The sequence below is a fragment of the Neophocaena asiaeorientalis genome, unplaced genomic scaffold, assembly GCF_003031525.2.
Source record: "Neophocaena asiaeorientalis asiaeorientalis breed wild unplaced genomic scaffold, Neophocaena_asiaeorientalis_V1.1 scaffold438, whole genome shotgun sequence".
NCBI lineage: Eukaryota > Metazoa > Chordata > Mammalia > Artiodactyla > Phocoenidae > Neophocaena > Neophocaena asiaeorientalis.
In genome coordinates this window covers 4,491,894-4,512,577 of record NW_020173491.1, presented here as the reverse complement: position 1 = coordinate 4,512,577, position 20,684 = coordinate 4,491,894, and the positions used below count along the sequence as shown (strand labels likewise).

General features: G+C 42.0%; 1 protein-coding gene and 1 non-coding gene across 8 annotated transcripts in view; one reads left to right on the top strand and one right to left on the bottom strand.

Moving 5' to 3' along the window:
- Window positions 1-20,684, bottom strand: part of CHD9 (chromodomain helicase DNA binding protein 9) — a 244,148-nt gene that overhangs the window by 194,390 nt on the left and 29,074 nt on the right. The gene's annotated exons all lie outside the window — the stretch shown is intronic.
- On the top strand, window positions 14,622-14,693 carry TRNAG-CCC (transfer RNA glycine (anticodon CCC)). Its single transcript has one exon. It is a non-coding gene; the product is annotated as a tRNA-Gly (tRNA).

The window sequence follows — 20,684 nt, the reverse complement described above, 5'->3', positions numbered from 1 at the left end:
CGCGAGCTGACCGGTGGCGGGGTCGGCGCCGAGGTCACTCACACGCTGGGCCCGGGGCCGCCGAGGAACCGCGAGAGTTTCTAGAGCCTCCCTCTTGACACAGCCGTAGTCTTGGACCCTGGTTCTCACTTCGCTCTGAGACTGCGGTGGCACACGCCTGTGCTTTAAAATCGGGAGCAAGGAGAGTGTCGCCGCGATGATGCAGCGATTCAGTCCAGGTGCTAAGCACCTGCCGCGGAAAAGGCACCAGGCTGAGGAGAGATCCAGCACCAAACCCTAATCTAGAGAGAGTACGCACCTCGAGTGGTAGAGAGCTGGGGCTGACACACCTAGTCATCTCCATGGTCAGGCCCACGTTCTAAATTAAACAGCTATGAAGGGAAAGAAAGACCCCCCGCCCCCGCCAAAAAAAAAAAAAGGGCGGGGGAGAAGGTGACGCTGGGCCAGAAGTAGGGGGCGTATAGAAAACCGCGGCCTGAGAAGGCGTGGGGAAACCTGGGTTCCCTCTCGCTCTGTCACTAATTAACTGAGTGACCTACATTAAATCATAACGTGTCCCAAGGCCTCGGTTTTCCCTTCTGTGAAATGAAGAGGCTGGACACATTTTTCTAAAAGCCTTCCGATTCTAAAATTCTACCGGTCTCTCTTTCAGGCCCTGAGCTGGCTTTAATACCTGACTAAAACTTCAGCATCCATATTAGAACGAGAGAAGACAAAATAATGGAACGTTAGAACTTCAGCCAGCCTCCCTGATGTTTGTTCGGAACTGTTCACCGTTTCAAATCCTAGGAGGGTGATATCTAACATTCACTTTACAGTTGACAGAAATCTCTTGACTTTCTGTCTTCACAAAGAAGCATAGAGCAATGTCACTGTGCTTGTTTATGCCTCACCAGAATGGAATGGCCGCGGTATACAGAGTGCTAGTTGCCAAGTAATTTCATTCTTCATATTCCGCATGAAGGCTCTCCAGAGTAGAGCAACACAACTCTATTTAGCTGAGATACTGAAAGGGTTAGGAGAAAACCCTGCTGAGAGAGAAGTTACAATTACAGTTTCGATTCCCCTCAAGGATACTTAATAACAGCTACACCACTAGGATAAGAATGCACGGAAACAGTTCATCTCTGAGCTCGCTTACACTACTTATTTGAATACCACTTTAGTTTGCAAATCCAACCTGTTGAGTCAAATCTAAGGCCAGTAACATCTCATTTATCAACTTTACCTACTTGACAGAACTTCTCCCCAACAAAACTCACATTTTCTTGAATACAGCCCTTTGAAAAAATAAAGTTTGGTGATTAAGGAGCATCATTATCAACACTATTGCAGTTTATTATGACCAATGAATGCCCTCAAAATTATGTAGATTTGTCCCTATAATAATGACCTCTAGAATGCTGTTTTTATGATTAAATTTACATCTGTTTTTTTTTGTTTGTTTGCTTTCAGGTTTTTTTGTCTCCTTTATCACTCCTGGGCTGACACTGCTCCATTGTCCTACCTAACAACCTTCTTTCGTTTTTTTTTTTGTTTTGTTTTGTTTTTAATGCTTCTATTGTACTATGAACCTAGACACAGATAAACTTCTATTAGTTTAGACTTTCAAGATTTGAGTAAAGATTTTCTGTGGGGTTCTCCTGTGAGTTAAGCACATGAGTTTTTTTGTTTTTAATTAATTAATTAATTTTGGCTGCGTTGGTTCTTTGTTGCTGCACACAGGCTTTCTCTAGTTGCGGCGAGCAGGGGCTACTCTTCATTGTGGTGTGCGGGCTTCTCATTGCAATGGCTTCTCTTGTCGCAGAGCACGGGCTCTAGGCGCGTGGGCTCAGTAGTTGTGGCACACAGGCTCAGTAGTTGTGGCGCACGGGCTTAGTTGCTCCACAGCATGTGGGATCTTCCCATACCAGGGCTCGAACCCGTGTCCCCTGCATTGGCAGGAGGATTCTTAACCACTGCACCACCAGGGAAGCCCGTTTTTTCGTTTTTAAAAATATTTATTTATTTACTTTTTTGACTGCACCAGTCTTAGTTGTGCCATGCGGGATCTTCTTTGCCGCATTAAGGATCTTCGTTGCAACATGTGGGATCTTTATTTGGGGCATGCGGGATATAGTTCCCTGACCAGGGATCAAACCTGGTCCCCCTGTATTGGAAGCGCAGAGTATTAACCACTGGACTACCAGGGAAGTCTGCAAGCACATGAGGGTTTTTGACATCTATTTTGCTCAGTGACGAGTTTTTGCTTACTTCTGAAATCTTAGTAGTATTCTTTTTTTTTTTTTTTTTGCGGTATGCGGGCCTCTCACTGTTGTGGCCTCTCCCGTTGCGGAGCACAGGCTCCGGACACGCAGGCTCAGTGGCCATGGCTCACGGGCCCAGCCACTCCACGGCATGTGGGATCTTCCCAGACCGGGGCACAAACCCATGTCCCCTGCATCAGCAGGCGGACTCTCAACCACTGCACCACCAAGGAAGCCCCTTAGTAGTATTCTTGGTAACTGAGGTTTCTGGATATGTGCACTCTGGAAAAACCATTGCAAAGGATGGCTCTAAATCCCAGAATTTAGAAGCTACATCAGTAAACACTACTCTTTGCAATTTAAATTAATAAGAATCAATATCATCAACATCAAAATCTAGCAACACTGGCCTACTAGTTCCATCAGGCAATGGAATGTCCAGAACCAGGTGGTAGCAATGCTCTCTCCAGGATCCTCTATTCCACTCTAGAGTAAAATTGGGTCCATTCCTACCCGAAGTCTTTCAAACCAAAAAGACCCCCATATCTGTAGACACGATGTTTCAGGTCACTAGGAAGCCTGTGCTATGTCAGAGAGCCTTTCTTCACAACCCAAATGAAGCATTCTACAAGTGTCTCCAATAGGTACATTTACTGAAATCTAACTAGTCCCAAGTACTGTGTAAGGGTTTATAAGGGTTTAGCCAAGGAAGCCAGCAACTTCCAACTTTGTTATAGTATTGCATATTTGTTATTTTAATTTACCTTCACAGCAACTCTATGAGAAAGGGATTATTTTCCCCATTTTACAGATGGAGAGGGTTCAAAATCTTGCCTTGGTTACACAATCATTGAGTGGCAGAGATAGGATTCAAACTTAGAACTGATTGGCCCTAAAGCCTGTAACTCTTAACCATTACACTGTATTCCTCCCTCAGCCTTAGTTTCCAATTCCATGTTTATCAAGCAAACTTTTATCAACTAATTTGGCACCTTGTAAGGGGGAGTTCCCTGTATAGGCATTTTGGTTGAGGTTACCAAAAAAGGACTATCTCAAAATGTATATGGTATATCAAACTTGGCATTTTCTTGCAAGTTTGAGGGGTATGAACCAATGCTCTGGTACTGTTCACTTTGGGGAAAAACTGATACAATCAAGATCCTAAAACTGCAAAACTAAGGATTAGACCCTACTTCAGTGAGACCTACAGAAGTGATGCCCACAGAATAGTCAAAACAACCTTGAAAAAGAAGAAAGTTGGAAGACTCACACTTCCTGATTTCAAAACTTACTACAACACTACAGTAATTGGACAGTGTGGTACTAGCACAAGAATAGACACATAGATCAATAGAATAGAACTGAGAGTCCAGAAATAAACCTTTACATTTATAGTCAATTGATTTTCAACAAGGGTGCCAAGATATTTAAATCGAGAAAGAAAACTGTATATTCAAATGCTAGAGAATGAAATTGGATCCCTACCTCACACCAAATACAAAAAATAAATGTAAAGGGATGATAGAGCTAAATGTAAGAGGTAAAGAGTCTAAGAAGAAAAGTCTAAAGAAGTCTAAGAAGTCTAAACTATAAGAGTCTAAGAAGAACTTGGGTTAGGCAATGGTTTCTTATATATGATACCAAAAGCATAAGCAGCAAAAGAAAATATAAATTGGACTTCATTAAAATTAAAAACTTTTGCACAAGCAACTGAAGAAAACAATAAATTGAATATCAAAATAGAAAACCTTTGTGCTTCAAAGAACACCACTAAGAAAGTTCAAAGAAAAACACCTACAGAATGACAGAAAATATTTTCAAATCATACATCTGATAAGGGTATAGTATCCAGATGTATAAAGAGCTCTTAAAACTCAACATTTTTTTAAAAATCCAATTTTAAAATGGGCAAAGTATTTTTGAATAGACATTTCTCCAGTGAAGATATACAATGGTCAATATGCACACAATAAAATACACTCTAATAATCATTAGTTATTAAAGAAATGCAAATCAAAACCACAATGAAATACCACTTCACATCCATTAGGACGGCTATAATAAAAAAGACAGGCAATAACAAGTGTTGATGAGGACATGGAGAAGTTAGAACCCTCATACTTTGCTGGTGGGAATGTAAAATGGCACAGCCACTTTGGTAAACAGTTCTTCAAAAAGTTAAACATAGCTATTACATGACCCAGAAACCCCAAAGAAATGAAAACATATGTCCACACAATAACTTACACATAAATGTTCATAGCAGCATTATTCATAATAGCCCCAAAGTGGAAACAACCCAAATATCCATCAACTGACAAATGGATGAACAAAAGTGTTATATCCATACAAAGGAAAATTATTCAGCCATAAAAAGGATTGAGGGGACTTCCCTGACGGTCCAGCGGGTAAGACTTCGTGCTCCCAATGCAGGAGGCCTGGGTTTGATCCTTGGTGGGGGAACTAGATCCTGCAGGCATGCTGCAACTTAAGAGTCCGCATGCCACAACTAAAGATCCTGCATGCTACAACGAAGATCCCACGTGCCGCAACTGAGACCCAGCACAGCCTAAATAAATAAATAATTTTTAAAAAAAGGATTGAGTACTGCTACATGCTACAACATGGACTAACCCTGAAAACATTATGTAGAATGATAAAAGCCAGATACAAAAGGCCATATATATGATTCCATTTATATGAAATGTCCAGAATAAGCAAATCTAGAGAGACAGAAAGTGGATTAGTGGGTGCCTAGGACTGGGTTGGAGGGAAGGGGACAAAGAATGGAGAGTGATTGATAATAGGTACTTATGGGGGGGTAATGAAAATGTTCTAAAATTAGATTGTGGTGATGTTTGTACAACTCTGTGGATATACTAAATACCACTGAAGTGTGAATTTTATGTTAAGTAAATACTATTTCAATAAAGCTGTTTTTGAAAAAGTAATGCATAGCCAGCAACTTCTTTTTATAGTATTACATTCATTAAATCCATATATTAGGTATATATGTGTATATATACACACACACACACACATATAGGAACACATGTTGAGACAAAAGGAACACATATATTTTAATTATATTTATATTAATTCAGCAGCAAATAATTTTTTTAACCTGAAGACTGTTGGAGTGGCACTGTTATTTCTCACATTGGGCTCACCAGTTTTGTGACTTTGGTATAATTTACCTTACCCTCACCATGTATGTGTACCAGATTGGGAGCTGTGTTGGCTACAGAAGAAGGGATTATTATTTTCATATAAATAATATTAAATTATTAATAATAAAAACTGGGGACTTCCCTGGTGGCACAGTTAAGAATCTGCCTGCCAGTGCAGGGGACACGGATTCAATCCCTGGTCTGGGATGATCCTACATGCCGCGGAGCAACTAAGCCCGTGTGCCACAACTACTGAGCCTGCACTCTAGAGTCCAAGAGCAACAACTACTGAGCCCGCGTTCCACAACTACTGAAGCCCGTGTGCCTAGAGCCTGTGCTCCCCAACAAAGAGAAGCCATCGCAATGAGAAGCCTGTGCACCACAACGAAGAGTAGCCCCCGCTCGCCGCAACTAGAGAAAGCCTGCACACAGCAAAGAAGACCCAACCCAGCCAAATATAAATAAATATATTAAAATAATAATAGTAATAAATACTGAACAAATGTGTGTGGACAAAATATCTTCTCATTCATCTTACTGACATTCATTCACAGGTTGAGGCACTAAAGAAAATGTTGTTTCACAGACCAAAGATAAGTACTTTAGGAATGCTTTTTTAATCTCTTACACATTTTATGTACATTCATAACTTAAATGTTTTGTGCCCCATTATATTATGGAATATAACATGCTTTCCATCTTTCTGCAATTACGAATAGTAGCTTGAAGAGCTTAGATACTTTTCCACTCTAGGAAAAGAATCTGAAAGTTGGTTCAGTAGTGAATAAAAACTAACTTCACTTTAGCCCCTGGGTGTTGTGAAATTTCCTTAACTCAGTGGAAAACATAGGTTCTTTTTAGAAGAAAGGGTAAAGGATATCATTAGAAAGCTCTTCAGCCTCCCTTTTCAGACTCTTGTTCAAGCAAATAGAAAAAAGGGCAGGCTTTCAGTTGTAGCTTAGAGCACCTCAAAGATCAATTAAAAGCATGTTCAGCACTGTTTTCAAATCTAGTGGCTGCTGATGACAACATCCAAAGGATGTGTTCAGCCAGGCAGCCATTCTTCAGACTCTTATCTTAGGCCTACTTAATCAGGGACAGATCTTAAAGAGTCTCTAAGTTGTATCTATTTTATCCCCTGCTTTTAGCTAGAAATATACTTCAAAGCATGATCCTACTTGACAGTTCAAATTTTCCACTGTTTTGCTTTTATAAACAGTTGCTTGTCCTGGGAATTCCCTGGCGGTCCAGTGGTTAGGACTCCGAGCTCTCACTGCCAAGGGCCCGGATTCGATCTCCAGTCAGGGAACTAAGATCCCACATGCTGCATGGCACGGCCAAAAACAAAACAAAACAAACAAACCAACAAACAAAAGTTGCTTGTCCTAATCTTAAAAGGTCTTCAGGAAAAAAAAAAAAAGAGGTTTTGCTTTTTTCCTTGATAAGACATCCCTGAGCACCTTATTCCTTCTCTTTGTTCATCTGCTTCTCTTTGGGTAATATAAGCATTCCTGGAGAAGTTATATCTAAATCAAGTTTGGGGAGATGAAATACATGATGTGCAGCTGCAATTTAAGAAATTAATTCATTCAACAAATATTTAAAGAATATCTCTGAAAAGGAATTCCCTGGTGGTCCAGTGGTTAGGACTCAGCGCTTTCACTGCCAGGGTCTGGGTTCAATGCCTGATCAGGGAACTAAGTCCCGCAAACGGTGTGCGTGGCCAAAAAAGAAAAAAGAAAAACAAAAAAAGAATATCCGTGAAGTGTCAGGTACAGTGCTAGGTGCTGGGAATCCAACAATGAAAAAGATAGGCTTGGTCCTTTCGCCTCATGGCAAGTTTTGTCAAGTAAATAATACCCACTAATTAATTATTTTTATTAATTTATTAATACTTAACTTTCATTTACAGGCATTGTAATTGGTATACTAAAAAAACCACGTATGCTCTATACCACAGAGCCTAAGGACTAATGGAAACTGTAGACATGTATTTTTCTAATCAACTGGTTTGTTTCATAGGCATTATGGGCATCTTATTTCAAGGAGAAATCCATCCTGGTGCAATTTAAACCCATCTTGTCTTGTTTAAGCTTCAAAAAAGAGAAAATTGCACCAGGTTTCCTCTGAATATTTCTTGACTTGTTTTTCCTCGTTAGTTATAGCCATGACTATAATTTGGTCACCATCTTTCCATAATCCCATCGGCCAGGTTTCACGCTCCTTATTCTGTCTTGGAAAGAGCTTATAAAACTTGTATATTATTGTTAGGAATAAAATAAATCCTTTAACCATTACATGGTCTTGCATTTTTTTTAAATAACTGAGTGAGTTTTTTCTTACCTCATATGGATTTCTTAAGAAGGGCTATCTTTCTTATTAATATCACCTTTTAAAGCACTCTTTTTTTATCAGGGCAGCATGCGGTCTCTTACATAAAAGCATGTGGAGATTATTGGAATTCCTGGACATTCTGATTGAGGATGCATATTCATTATAGTTGTTTTCTCTGCACTGAACCCCATGGTTTGTTTTATAGAGGAAGAGTGACAACATGCCAACCAGGAAAATTAATTCCAGGTTATATGACTGAAAAAAATTTTTTTAAATTCAAGAGCAGAGAGGCCTTAGAAAATTTTGTTGAAAGTAAGTCAGTGTAGCTTTCTGGTTACCATTAGATGGTAAGCAGTTAGTGACCCTGCACAATTTCTTTTTTTTTCTTTTTGGCCACGCCACATGGCTTGGGAGATCTTAGTTCCCCAACCAGAGACTGAACCTGGGCCCTTAGCAGTGAAAGCGCGGAGTGCTAACCACTGGACTGCCAGGGAATACCCAGACCCTGTGCCGTTTAAGCAGAAGTCTTGTGTGGAAACCAGGAAAGGAGCTGAGTCAATGTTTCTTAAAACAAGAAATTCATAGAAATTGTCTCCTACAGGCACATATTTGATTTCTCCAACATTACAAATAGTTGACAAACGTTTCACCTTCCAGAAAGTTTGGTTGGGTAGAGACCTCAAAACTAGTATGTCAGAGAACTGAATTTCTTCCAAAACGGGGCCAGTTCTGCCTCGCTGATTGGCTGTATTTGACTGATGGTTAGCAACAAGATAAAAGACCGAAGCATTAGGCCAAATCCTCTGGCTATCAAATACATAACTGAATTTTCCCTTTTCTCACGGTCCATCTCAGTGTCATGGAGGACTGCCTGACTTTTTTGCATGGTCAGCAATTTTTGGCTAATCCCGTGGAGCCGTCTTCGTCCAGCACACAGTACCCTGGCTCCTAGAAGACACTTCTCCTTGTGTTCCCTTTTCAGAGTGTGTACTATTTGGCAGGAATATACGGAGTGATTTGTGGAAACTGTAAGAAATGTCAGGCTGGAGCTTGCTCGTTCTCTGGCACTCCTGTTTGTAGATAAACAAAAGTGACTGCAGTCTTTTCTGTTCCTCAAACATACCACTCTTCCTTGTCTCGGGAACTTTTCACCCTCTATTCCCTCTGCCTTACCGTACGCTCTAGGTATGGCTGCTCCTCACAGAGGCCTTCATTGACCCCTAATTACTCCGGTGGTTTCCTTGTAAACACCACAGGCCTGTGTGTGTGTGTGTTTGTCTCCGCCCACTAGAAACCAAGCATCTGGAGGCCAAGGCAGGCTCAGTCTTGTTCCTGGAAGTATTCTCAGCACCTAGAACACAGGTGCTCAAGAAGTGTGTATTTTCACCACTATATTTATAATAGATAACCAACTAGGACCTACTGTATAGCACAGGGAACTCTACTCAATATTCCGTAATGACCAGAATGGGAAAAGAATTTGAAAAAGAATAGATACATGTATATGCTCAACTGGACCACTTCGCCGTACACCTGAAACTAACACAACATTGTTAATCAACTGTGCTCCAGTATAAAATAAAAATTTTTTAAAAACTCTCACTTAAAAAAAAAAAAAAACTCTCACTTAAAAAAAAAAAGAAAGAAAAAAAAAAAGAAATGTGTATTTTCCACTGAATGAAATGTTCACCCAAAATACCTGTAATGTCCTGGGAGAAAGAACTGCTGTCATTTGGGGTTATCTCACCTGGTTTTGAATAAGATATTGGAAGCCTCAATGAGAGATTCTCAAAGCTAACTGCATACTAGAATCACCTGGGAAACCTAAAAGTTACCTTTGCTTAGACCCGGCCTCAACCTAGGGGTGATGGGTCTCAGGCACCAATATGTTTTAAAACCTCTTTGTGTCATTGCTTGTGCAGCCAAGGTAGAAAGGACTGCTCTAAGTAACACGAAACTGAATAACTATCCAACTACCGTGTTCTTATCCTCTAGGTGAGTCGTTTCTGTGTCACCTCTGTCTAGGGCAACCTAAAGTGTTCTTCAGACTACCCTTGTGGCTTCTGAATACCTGCCTCGCTATCGCAAAGGGGCAGAATTAGGCACAAACCAAATGAAAAATTAACCTCCCAGGAAAGAAAGAGAAAAGGCACCCAAGTAACTGAGGTTCATCTGTTAGGACCTGCTCTCAAAACCTCAAACTCAAAGGGGAAAGTTCCAGCACACTTCTCTCTTCCTTCATAAAAGAAAGTCATCAACAAACCCCTTCATATAGCTGTAGAAGTCAGAGGCAATCAACCAATCACTCAAGTGCAAAGTGAATAAAAAACAATGCTCCCAGAGGGATGTGTCCAAATTCCATCCTCTTTCTTGCAGGAAACAGAGACCAAGTAGTGGTGGGCTCAGAAACATTTGTCCATATTTTTTGTTATGGCAAACTCTAAATTTGAAGACCTTATGAATAATTGGGACCTCTACTTTTTTTTTTTTAAGGTAAAGCAATGGTTATTGATATTTTTCTCAAGCTGTGCAATTAATAAACTATGTTTCCTTTATTTTTCAAAACCACCATCAGAACTGTTAACAAAACCTAGATTCATGCTGAAAGTCAGTTGGTTTCCCCTCCAGTTAGAAAAACCAAATGACTTTAGTAAAATGGAGCATCAAAAAAAAAAAAAAAAAAAAAAAAAAAATGGAGCACACAGGATTACAAGTAGAAATTCAGGCCCTACCACTTGCCAACTGAATGAATTATAAGCAATTTTTCTTGCCTGTTAAATGAGAATCAGAACACCTATGCTCTCTGCCTCACATTTCTGTTTCTTACTAATAATGTTCACAAACATTATTCTCTGAAAATGTTGCGGTGTGTAAATGAAAATTACTGGTCTACTGTCTTGTAGGTGAACATTTTTTTATAAGCTCCTTTTTTAAAAAATTATTTATTTAATTTGTTTATTTTTGGCTGCATTGGGTCTTTGTTGCTGCACACGGGCTTTCTCTAGTTGTGGCGAGAGGGGGCTACTCTTCGTTGCGATGCGTGGGCTTCTCATTTCAGTGGCTTCTCTTGTTGCGGAGCACGGGCTCTAGGTGTGCGGGCTCCAGTAGTTGTGGCTCGCGGGCTCTAGAGCGCAGGCTCAGTAGTTGTGGCGCACGGGCTCAGCTGCCCCATGGCATGTGGGATCTTCCCAGACCAGGGCTCGAACCCGTGTCCCCTGCATTGGCAGGCAGATTCTTAACCACTGCGCCACCAAGGAAGCCCGTGTAGGTGAACTTTTAAGCAAATAAATAAATAAGTAAATAAATCCAGTGGTTACTGTCATTAGAAATATTGACCTAGGTTATACTATGTGCCTAGCAAAGTGTTGAACAAAAAAGTTGTCCACTAGGGAAACTGAATCCATTAGACCAGAACACTATGTAGATCACCCAACAGGGAAAGCCATTTCTTTTGCAACAGGAGAAACTCAGCTTGGCCAAGTACAGACATAACACGATAAATCCACCTATTCATCCCCAAAAGTCTGATCTAAAATTCTTTCATCTCCTACAGAAGATGTCCTGGCTATGCAAGGGACTATTTAAATTCAGAGACCCTCTTATTAGTAAAGATCAGGGCACTAAACTTGAATGACTATGAGTTAACAAAACTTAATTCAAGGGTTTCAGTAGGTAAGAGGATCTGGAAAGTTGCAAGTGGACAGCAGTTTTGCAGTTGATCCTAGGACAGCTTAAAACAGAAGAACTCCTGCCTCCTAACTTCTCAAGGTTAGAAGCGACTTTTGAGGTTGTCTGGCTGAGAACATGCTGGGACAGGTATGAGTTAGAATCCTATGTGGTCCAGGTAAGTCTTTAACCTCACCTAGTTTAACCTCACTTAGTTTCTTTATTTATTAGTAAAATAGAGATTAAAAATATCTCTTTTGCAGTGCAAATAATCTGAAGCTTAGAGATGATATACCTAAAACTGGCACATATTAGATTATCAATAAATTATAGCTAATTTTTAAAAGTCAGTCGAGTGATTTTCAGATTTCTCCCAGTGTCAGAGCCCCTGGAAGCTGCAGATCACTGTGAAAAGTTGCTATAATTCACCAAATCATGTGAACCAGGAAAAGCTTATTTAGTAGCAAATATGACTCTATTTTATAGGTATATATAGTATCACAAAAACAACACATCTGATCACCAAAAGAAAGATTTTCTTAAATCCCCCCAAACAATCTATTGAACTGGGTCATGTGTCAGATCTTCCTAAACTATTTGTTGGCCACTTGTTGGTTTGATTTATGCCTGAGGTGGGAGCTGGCAGCAGCTGTAACCAGACAAGCAGTGGTAGACAAATGGAGAAAAAACCTATCATTTCGATTAGCTGCACACCTCATAGAGTTTGCAAACCTCAACTAATAACATATTACTGATACTGATAAACTAATTCAATGATTTTGAAACTTTTTTGAAAATGAGGAAACTCTTTCTTTAAAAAGATTTTGTTTTCTTTGCAGAAGCTCAAGATCTAAAACACAGAAAAGCAGAAGTCCCGAATGAAAAAAACAGAACAAAAGCTGAGCAGCCTTTCTGTGAGCTTTGGGGTGCCCTGCCCTTCTCCACCCCTTGAATGCATGTCTGAAGACTTCCTGGGCTTGGAGGGGGACATTCTAAAAATCCGTGAAGTCCAGCCCCTCATTCTGCAGATAAGGGAATTAAACCCCAAGGGACTGAGAGATCCACCCAAGGTAGCACCCTGAGTTTGTGAAAGAACCAACACTAGGACCCAGGCCTCTGAATTCTCTGTTCAGCATTTTCTCCCATGCCACCAGGACAACTCCAAGGTTCCTAGCTTTGAATTCTTCAAATAGCACACTTGGGAAATTTTGATTTATTTCCCAAGATAACTGGTTAAAGAGATGAGGCAGAACCTTGGCGAAGCAGTCAACTCCCTAAAAAATTTACCTTCTCAGACTTGCAGGTTGATCAGATGTCCCTCCTCTGCCTACCTTCGCTATCGTGTTCCATAATGTACCAAAATTCTCTGTTTATATCAGACATCATAAATGGCCTGTACAGTGTATCCAACTGTCTTGGACTGGTTGCCAACATTTAAAAATCAGAAGATTTTGCTTAAAAATTTGGATTTCCACCTTCTGTTGAAAAATGAAAAATTCTAGCAATACTGAACTTTCATTCCCAGTTGATAACACTCCCAGGAGCTGAGGAGAGGCAAGCACTCTCCACTGTGTCTCAGTCCCCACCAATCCCTACCTACTCGTGTCCATTATTCTCTGGTCCCTGTAGGCATTTGAGTTTGTGACCCATGGTCTAAAGCTTTTGTCTATAGAAGGATTTTTTGAGAATGGGACTTATAGGAACAAAGGTAAACCTAAAATACAGACATAGGGGATAATCTCATTTCAAAAGATGAGGTGAATGTCATCATACATAATGCTGCTTTCCTGCATTGATTAAGGAGGAAACTTTCAGAGTTTCCTGACTCGTTTATTTTTCTGAGAGCTGTTAAATTAACCATAGACTAATAGAGCTACAAGTCTCAGACTTGCTTTCCTGTGTGTCCCCTTTTACACGACTGTCTGCAGCACAACTCCAAACACTCTGCCGAGCTCCCGGGGAGATGTTATTAAACCACCCATCAGCCTGTTTCCTGCATCCCAGAGCACCTCCCTTAGCACTATGGTCAGGAGGAACTGGCTGAGAACCCCAGGATCAGCCCCAGGACTGGGCAACATGGGCGTGGACACAGCAGGCAAAATGAAAGCAATTCTTAAGGAGAATTCAGTCCTGCTCCCAGCAGCTGCAACCCAGGCCCTTGTGTCACATTCTTGCCCCTTGCACGTCCTCAAATCTGTTATCACTGCACATACCTCCCCCTGTTCAATCACCTTACTCTCCTCCATCGCTGAAACTTACAAAAGTATCAGATAAACAAATTCACCCAAAGGTTTTAATAGTTCAGAACTGTATATTTTTAATTTTAGCATCTTAACCTAAGTGTGTATCACTAATAATAGAATTTTAGGAATCATGATTAGTTGGTGAAAAGCACATTTGGAGATAAAAAGGGCTTACCCTCAAATTATACCACAAAGGAGGTTTATTTACTTTGTACCTGAAGGGCCACCATTATATCACCTCCCCTCCTCCAGGACTTTGTTCAAATGCTACTTTCTCAGTGAGGCCTTCCTTAACCTCACAAATTAAAATTGTGACCCTCGGACTTCCCTGGTGGCACAGTGGTTAAGACTCCGCCCACCGATGCAGGGGACACGGGTTCGAGCCCTGGTCCGGGAAGATCCCACATGCTGCGGAGCAACTAAGCCCGCGTGCCACAACTACCAAGCCTGTGCTCTAGAGCCCGGGAGCCACAACTACTGAGCCTGCGTGCCACAACTACTGAAGCCCGCGTGCCTAGAGCCCGTGCTCCGGAACAAGAGAAGCCACTGCAATAAGAAGCCCACGCACCGCAACGAAGAGCAGCCCCTGCTCACCGCAACTAGAGAAAGCCTGCGTGCAGCAACAAAGACACAACGCAGCCCAAAATAAAATAATTAATTTTTTTAAAAATGTGACCCTCCCCCCTCGTCCCCACACTCCCTACTGCGTCCCCTGCTTTATTTGTCCCCATATCACTTAGCATCATGTGATACACTGTATCTTTTGCTGTTGTTTACTGTCTCTCCACCTCCACTAGAACATAAGCCCCATGGGATAAAGATCTCTGTCCACCACATCCTCAGTGCTGTGGCAGTGCCTGGTCCACAGTAGATACTCAATAAAGGTTTATGAAATAAATGAACCTGTCACGTATCATGCTCAAGCCTCGGGTGACAATTATTTCAATAGATAACAGGGGACTTCCCTGGTGGCGCAGTGGTTAAGACTCTGCACTCCCAATGCAGGGGCCCAGGTTCGATCCCTGGTCAGGGAACTAGATCCCACATGCATGCCGCAACCAAGAGTTCCCATGCCACAACTAAGGAGTCCACGTGCTGCAACGGAGGAGCCCGCCTGCTGCAACTAAGACTTGGGGCAACTAAATAAATAAATAAATATATTTTAAAAAATAGTTAACAGATGGAAAGGAGAACTTTTTTTTTTAAATATAAGTTTATTTATTTTTGGCTGCATTGGGTCTTCGTTGCTGCGTGCAGGCTTTCTCTAGTTGCGGCGAGCAGGGGCTACTCTTCGTTGTGGCACGTGGGCTTCTCATTGTGGTGGCTTCTCTTGTTGCGGAGCACGGGCTCTAGGTGCGTGGGCTTCAGTAGTTGTGGCTCACGGGCTCTAGAGCACAGGCTCAGCAGTTGTGACGCACCGGCTTAGTTGATCTGTGGCATGTGGGATCTTCCCGAACCAGGGCTCGAACCCGTGTCCCCTGCATTGGCAGGTGGATTCCTAACCACCGTGCCACCAGGGAAGTCCAAGGAGAACTTCTTGATGATGAGAGTGACTACATATTTTAAAGCTGGAAGGTTGCTCAGAAGTTTTGATGTAATCTTTCCTTTATATACATATATATTTGGTGGAACGAACGTACGTATTTCCTTTCCTAAATATTTTCAAGGACGAAATACAGTCTTTTTTTTTTTTTTAATATTTAGAATAGATGTAGGGTAGCCCATCTGGGAAGCAGGATGCTAAATGAGACTGATTTTTTTTTTTTTCCAAAATGCTACAGTGTAACCACACCACATGTAAGGTGTGGGGTGTGGGGTATGGTGATGGTGGTGGTGTGGTGTGTGTGTGTGCTTATTGTGGCAGTTGCATGTTTAACTAGATTATGAACCTTTCTTCTTTTCCTCTGAGCTAACAATGATGGAGTTTAGTTCTTTATCTGAAATGTGTCCTAGTAAATATATGTAACAAGACCTAATTTGAAAAAGCAGCAGAGGATGTTCCTGGCTACTTAACTTTGCAGCACTGCCTTCCAGCTGTCCTTTGGGAAATAACTGTTTATCATTTTTGTTGTTGGTGGTGGTATTTATACCTTTTTACCATGCTTCTTTGAATTCTTCTAACAGCACACTTGGGAAACTTTGATTTATTTCTCAAATACAAACAGCATGAAGCCTGGACTTCTGGTTCAAGTGTTCTAACCTGGCACCAAGGTCAGAACACAAATTGACTGATGGGTCCCAGACCAGTTTAGATTCATGGTAGCAACACAGGTACTATTTGTTGAACTAAATGGCCAATGTTCTGAGCAGAGGTGGGCACCAGAGACCAGTGAGAAACAGACCATCTTAGCATGAGAAAACGCTGAAAAGTTCTTTTATCACTGCTGTGACTGGAGATAGCACCAGTGAAAATTTAAAGACCTAGAGCATGTAAGGTTAGGTTACCAATCACAGATCAAAGGAGTGTAGAACAGAGGCAAGGAATGACCTGCCTTCTAAGTACCTGAACTTATGAAACCTCCCGGACGTAATCTCATAGCAGAACCTTAATTCTGGTCTCTATTACAATCTATCCTAAGGAATAACACACGTACAGGGTTATTCATTACAGTACTGTCAGTAAAGGCAAACGTTTAGAAACAACTTAAGTGATGACCTTGGGGACCTGGCTAACCAAATTATGGAATACCCAAACAATGGAATACAATAAAATCATTTTTTAAAATTTGAGAGTACTCTTTATGAATGGAATTAGAATGATTTCAAATACAAAACCAAGATGTGGGATAATAGAGTATGCTATCATGGGGAAAAAAAGGCAAAACAAGAATACATGCATACAATTATATTTTCTTGTATACATATGAAATATCTCTGGAAGGGTACATAATAAACTGAATCATTGGCTTCTTCTAGAAAAGGACACTGGATAATGGGGGACAAGGTTTGGGAGAGACTTCTCACTGTATATCCTCTTGAATTTTGAACCAGACAAATGTAACTCCTAGTCAAAATTTAAAAATTAATATTTTAAAATTTTAAAAATTACATTAAATAAGGTTTTTAAAGTTAATTAACCCTCTTGGGGGGGAGGGGCGGTACAGGAGGTGGGTAGTGGGAGGTACAAACTACTGGGTGTAAGACAGGTTACAAGGATGTATTGTACAATATGGGGAATACAGCCAACATTTTGTAACAAATGTAAATGGAGTGTAATCTTTAAAAATTGTATAGAAAATTAAAATAAAAACGTTAAGTAAGCCCTTCTTAATCTATGACACCTCATTCTTGCACCATTTCCATGGGTTTGAAATTTTTTCAAAATAAGAAGATCAAGTAAAAACAAACAAACGAACGAAAAAGAATATGCTCTGCTCTGGGGTAATAAGTTGGGTGCCTCCAGCTTGAGGCTGTCAAGGAAGGGGAAGTGCCAAAGATAATTTGCTTGCTTCAGAAGTATACTTATATTGGCCGGAGAGCTGAGGGCAGAGTGGAAACCCTTTCTTTGCTGCCATCATGAAATGGGTTTCCAACACTGGCAATGCAGTTTCTGATTGTGCCATCAGAATCAGGCACAACCTTCTTTAACTGAAAATGGCCAACTCCCCCTTGGGTTGGTTCAGTACAGGGGGGAAAAGAAAATGGCACAGTTAACCCTTTCTCTCCATGCTTTGGCAACCAAGCAGATAAAATGCCAAACATGTAGTAAAGGACTTAAATGAAGTCAAAGCTTCGGTTTTGGAAAAATTTTCTTGGCCGGCCTCTGGGAAGAGAGGCAGTCCCTCGGGGACTCATAGCAAACAAGGTATTTCCTCTGTGTGGGCTTAGCAAGAGTAAACGTGCAATGAGGTAGTTTATGATGGAGGGATGCTTGAATGAAAAGGGAGGAGAGTCAACAAATCGTGTTTCAGTCCTGACTCTACCTCAGCACTTATCACAGGATCTTAATTTTTACAGCCTGAGTAGCCTCCTCTATAAAATGGAATCATAATCACTGCCTCACCCACCTTCCCGGACCAAAAGATATAAAAGGTTACAAAGCATTTTTAAAACTGTGGCATTAGAGGTGAACGTTAGGGAAATAAACATAAGACAAAATACCTTTTGGTGATAATTCCGAAGTTTTCAGAGAGGCAAACATATCTTTAGGATCCGATACATCATAACTTTCTAGTCTTAAACCTCCATCTGCTGCATTACCTGGGACAAGTCCCCTAGCCTCTCTGAGCCTTAGTTTCCTCACTGAAAAATGCTGTTAATGCTACCTACTTAACAAAGTAGTTAGCTATGAGAATTAGGTGGAGTAACCTATACAAAATGGAGAGCTCACCAGTTTCTTTCCCATGTACCTTGGGTAATGAATCATGGTCTCAATCAAAGGATACTTCATTTGCTGATTTGCTTCATTCCTCAAACTCTCTGTACTGTCTCTCAATTTTTCTGTAAACCTATAAGTGTTCTAAAAAATAAAATCTATTAGTTTAAAAAAATATGTATTTAAAATGTAAAGTGATTGAAAAGGGGGACTCTGGAGCCAGACTGCTTGAGTTTGAATCACAGCTTTGCCGTGTACTAGACGGATGACCTGGGGAAACTTAGTAACAGCTTTGTACTTCAGTTTCCACATCTATAAGCACTATGTAAATTTTTGCTATTAATACAAAATAATACTAATTATTACTTTTATTATTATTACATTGCCTCAACAATGAGAATACAGTGATGAAAAAGGCAATTTAAGCAAAGCCCTCTGAAAGCACCCACCGTTACCTTAAATGTAGACCCAAAGAGGTTAAGTTACTCCACCAGGGTCACATAGCTAGTTAATGAGAGAGGACTAGAGAAGACCAGCCAGGACTAGTTAGAGACTTCCAGATTGCAAGCCACTGTCTTTCCACTGCCCAATGCTGTGCAACCAGATTCAAACCTGGACACTGCAGAGTCCTGGAACTACCACAGTGGATTCGGGAAGTCAGTTGGAATTGGCCCAATAATTCTGTGCATTCCTGACCTCCACCCTCTTTCTACATCCCATTCCTTAGGGTGTTGTGCTTGCCTGGCTTACATGTGGATCTTCCTGCAAATTTCAGATTTGGAGCTCACGGTGGAGACAACGTGGAAATGCCACATCCCCCATACCACTTGCATTTCTTTTGTGCTTGTGAATCTTATACAAGAACAAAGGTTGAGTCTCTCAGAGACCTTCTGGAAAGGGACAGATCCAGGTGTGGTGGGGCCTGAAGTGTATACAATACTGCGGGCTCGCTTTTAGGAAAGGAATACGTAATTACAAATTAAAAATTAGGTACCAGGCCTTGGAATGCATGCAAATGAAGGGCCCTGAAATTTAAGCATTATTAGCTTCCCGGTAAATCCAGCTCTGCTCCTACAGTTACTAATTCCCTTCTTTCCCTCTTCCCTTCGTCTTTGCTTCCACCCGCACCTGCCCTGCCATCTAGCACTCACTGTGCCCCAGGCAGTAACTTCTTCTTAAGTTTACATTCTGATTTAAAAAATGAACTTTGCTCCAGTCTGCAGATTATTATCCAAATTATGATACAGGCACAGCTTTTCTTGATATGAAAGAATAAAATGATGTACAGTTAACCCGTGGGTGGTGTGTAATCATGCTACGTGGGGCTGTGCATTAGACTTGATAGACCACAAAGTAGCCAGAAACTACCGTTTTCTGTTTGCATTTGTGAACACACCCAGGGCCAGGCTCTTCTATGTCTGGGACATTCAGCAAATAAAATGATCCTCTCAGAAGGGGCTGGGGCTGGGGTTGGGGGGGGTCCCTGGCGGTCCAGTGGTTAAGCCTCTGCCCTTTCACTACAGGGGGTGCGGGTGTGATCCCTGGTCGGGGGAGATCCTATGTGCTGCAGGGCGCAGCCAAACAATTCAGAAAAAAAAACAAAAAGAAGAAGGAGGGAATGATATAACAATCTAGAAAAGAGAACATCGTATGGTTACGCGTAATTATGCATGATTAATGGAATATTTCTACACATGCCATCTGACCTAATGCTCACACCATTTGATGTACATAGTGTGGTTTTATTAAACCCCTGCCCCCGGTGACAGATTGGAGACTGAGGCCTACAGTGACTGAAGTTTGATTCTGAACCCTTCCCTGCTGATTTCCTTTCCCACAGCACCGCCCCCGTTATCCTCACATCCAGGGGACACAAAGAGTGCACAGGCCGCAACTGCACAAAGAACCCATAGACAAAGTAAGTCGAGGCTGTTTTGTGGGTGATTTGGGGACGGGAACTTGTTCCTTGTGGGTAGGGGTGGGGTGGAGCTATTTTCTCGGCTGGGATTATCCCGATGAGTCATCTAGGTTGATCCCACGATTTGCATAGTTCCTCACCTTTCCCCTCCCCTGGACAGCAGTATCACCCAACCCTGGAGCCGGGATCGCATGTGCCCTTCACTGCCCTGCTTGTCCCCGGCAGCCCGCTCAGTCGGGGCCTGGCACGGAGCCACCAGCCCGAAGCAGGAAGGGAGGAGGCGTGTGTCTCCCAGTGGCTGTCAGCTTTCCCAGCTGACTCAACTCGACACCTCCCTCCCCACCGCCGGGCACACAGCCTCCTAACTCTCCAGTTTTCAGGCTTGTCTGGTGGTTCTCAGTGGGGAGCACCGCCTTCCTACTGCCCGGGGCGCCTGGTCTGCAGCCTGGGGCTGCCAGCAGCGGCACCAGGGCCCCCTGCCCAATGGCCTGGCGGGCCCTCTCTCAGGACGATTCGAACCTGCTGCAATGGAGAGTTCAGAATATGGGTCAAGGTGCTCTCGGAAGGGCCCAGGGGAGGATCACCTGACCGGGAGGTGGATGACTCAGCGGGAAGGGAAGGGGTGCGGGCTGGAATCTCCTGGCCCACGGGGCCTGGAGGAGGAGGGCAAGTTGTCTCCATCTGGCTGCCTGCCAGGGGAGGAAGAAGAAGGAGACGGAAGGAAGGATAAAATGACCGCCGGTGACCCGACTAGGGTGGAGTCCAAATCCTCCCCAGAGCAGGCTGTCGCCC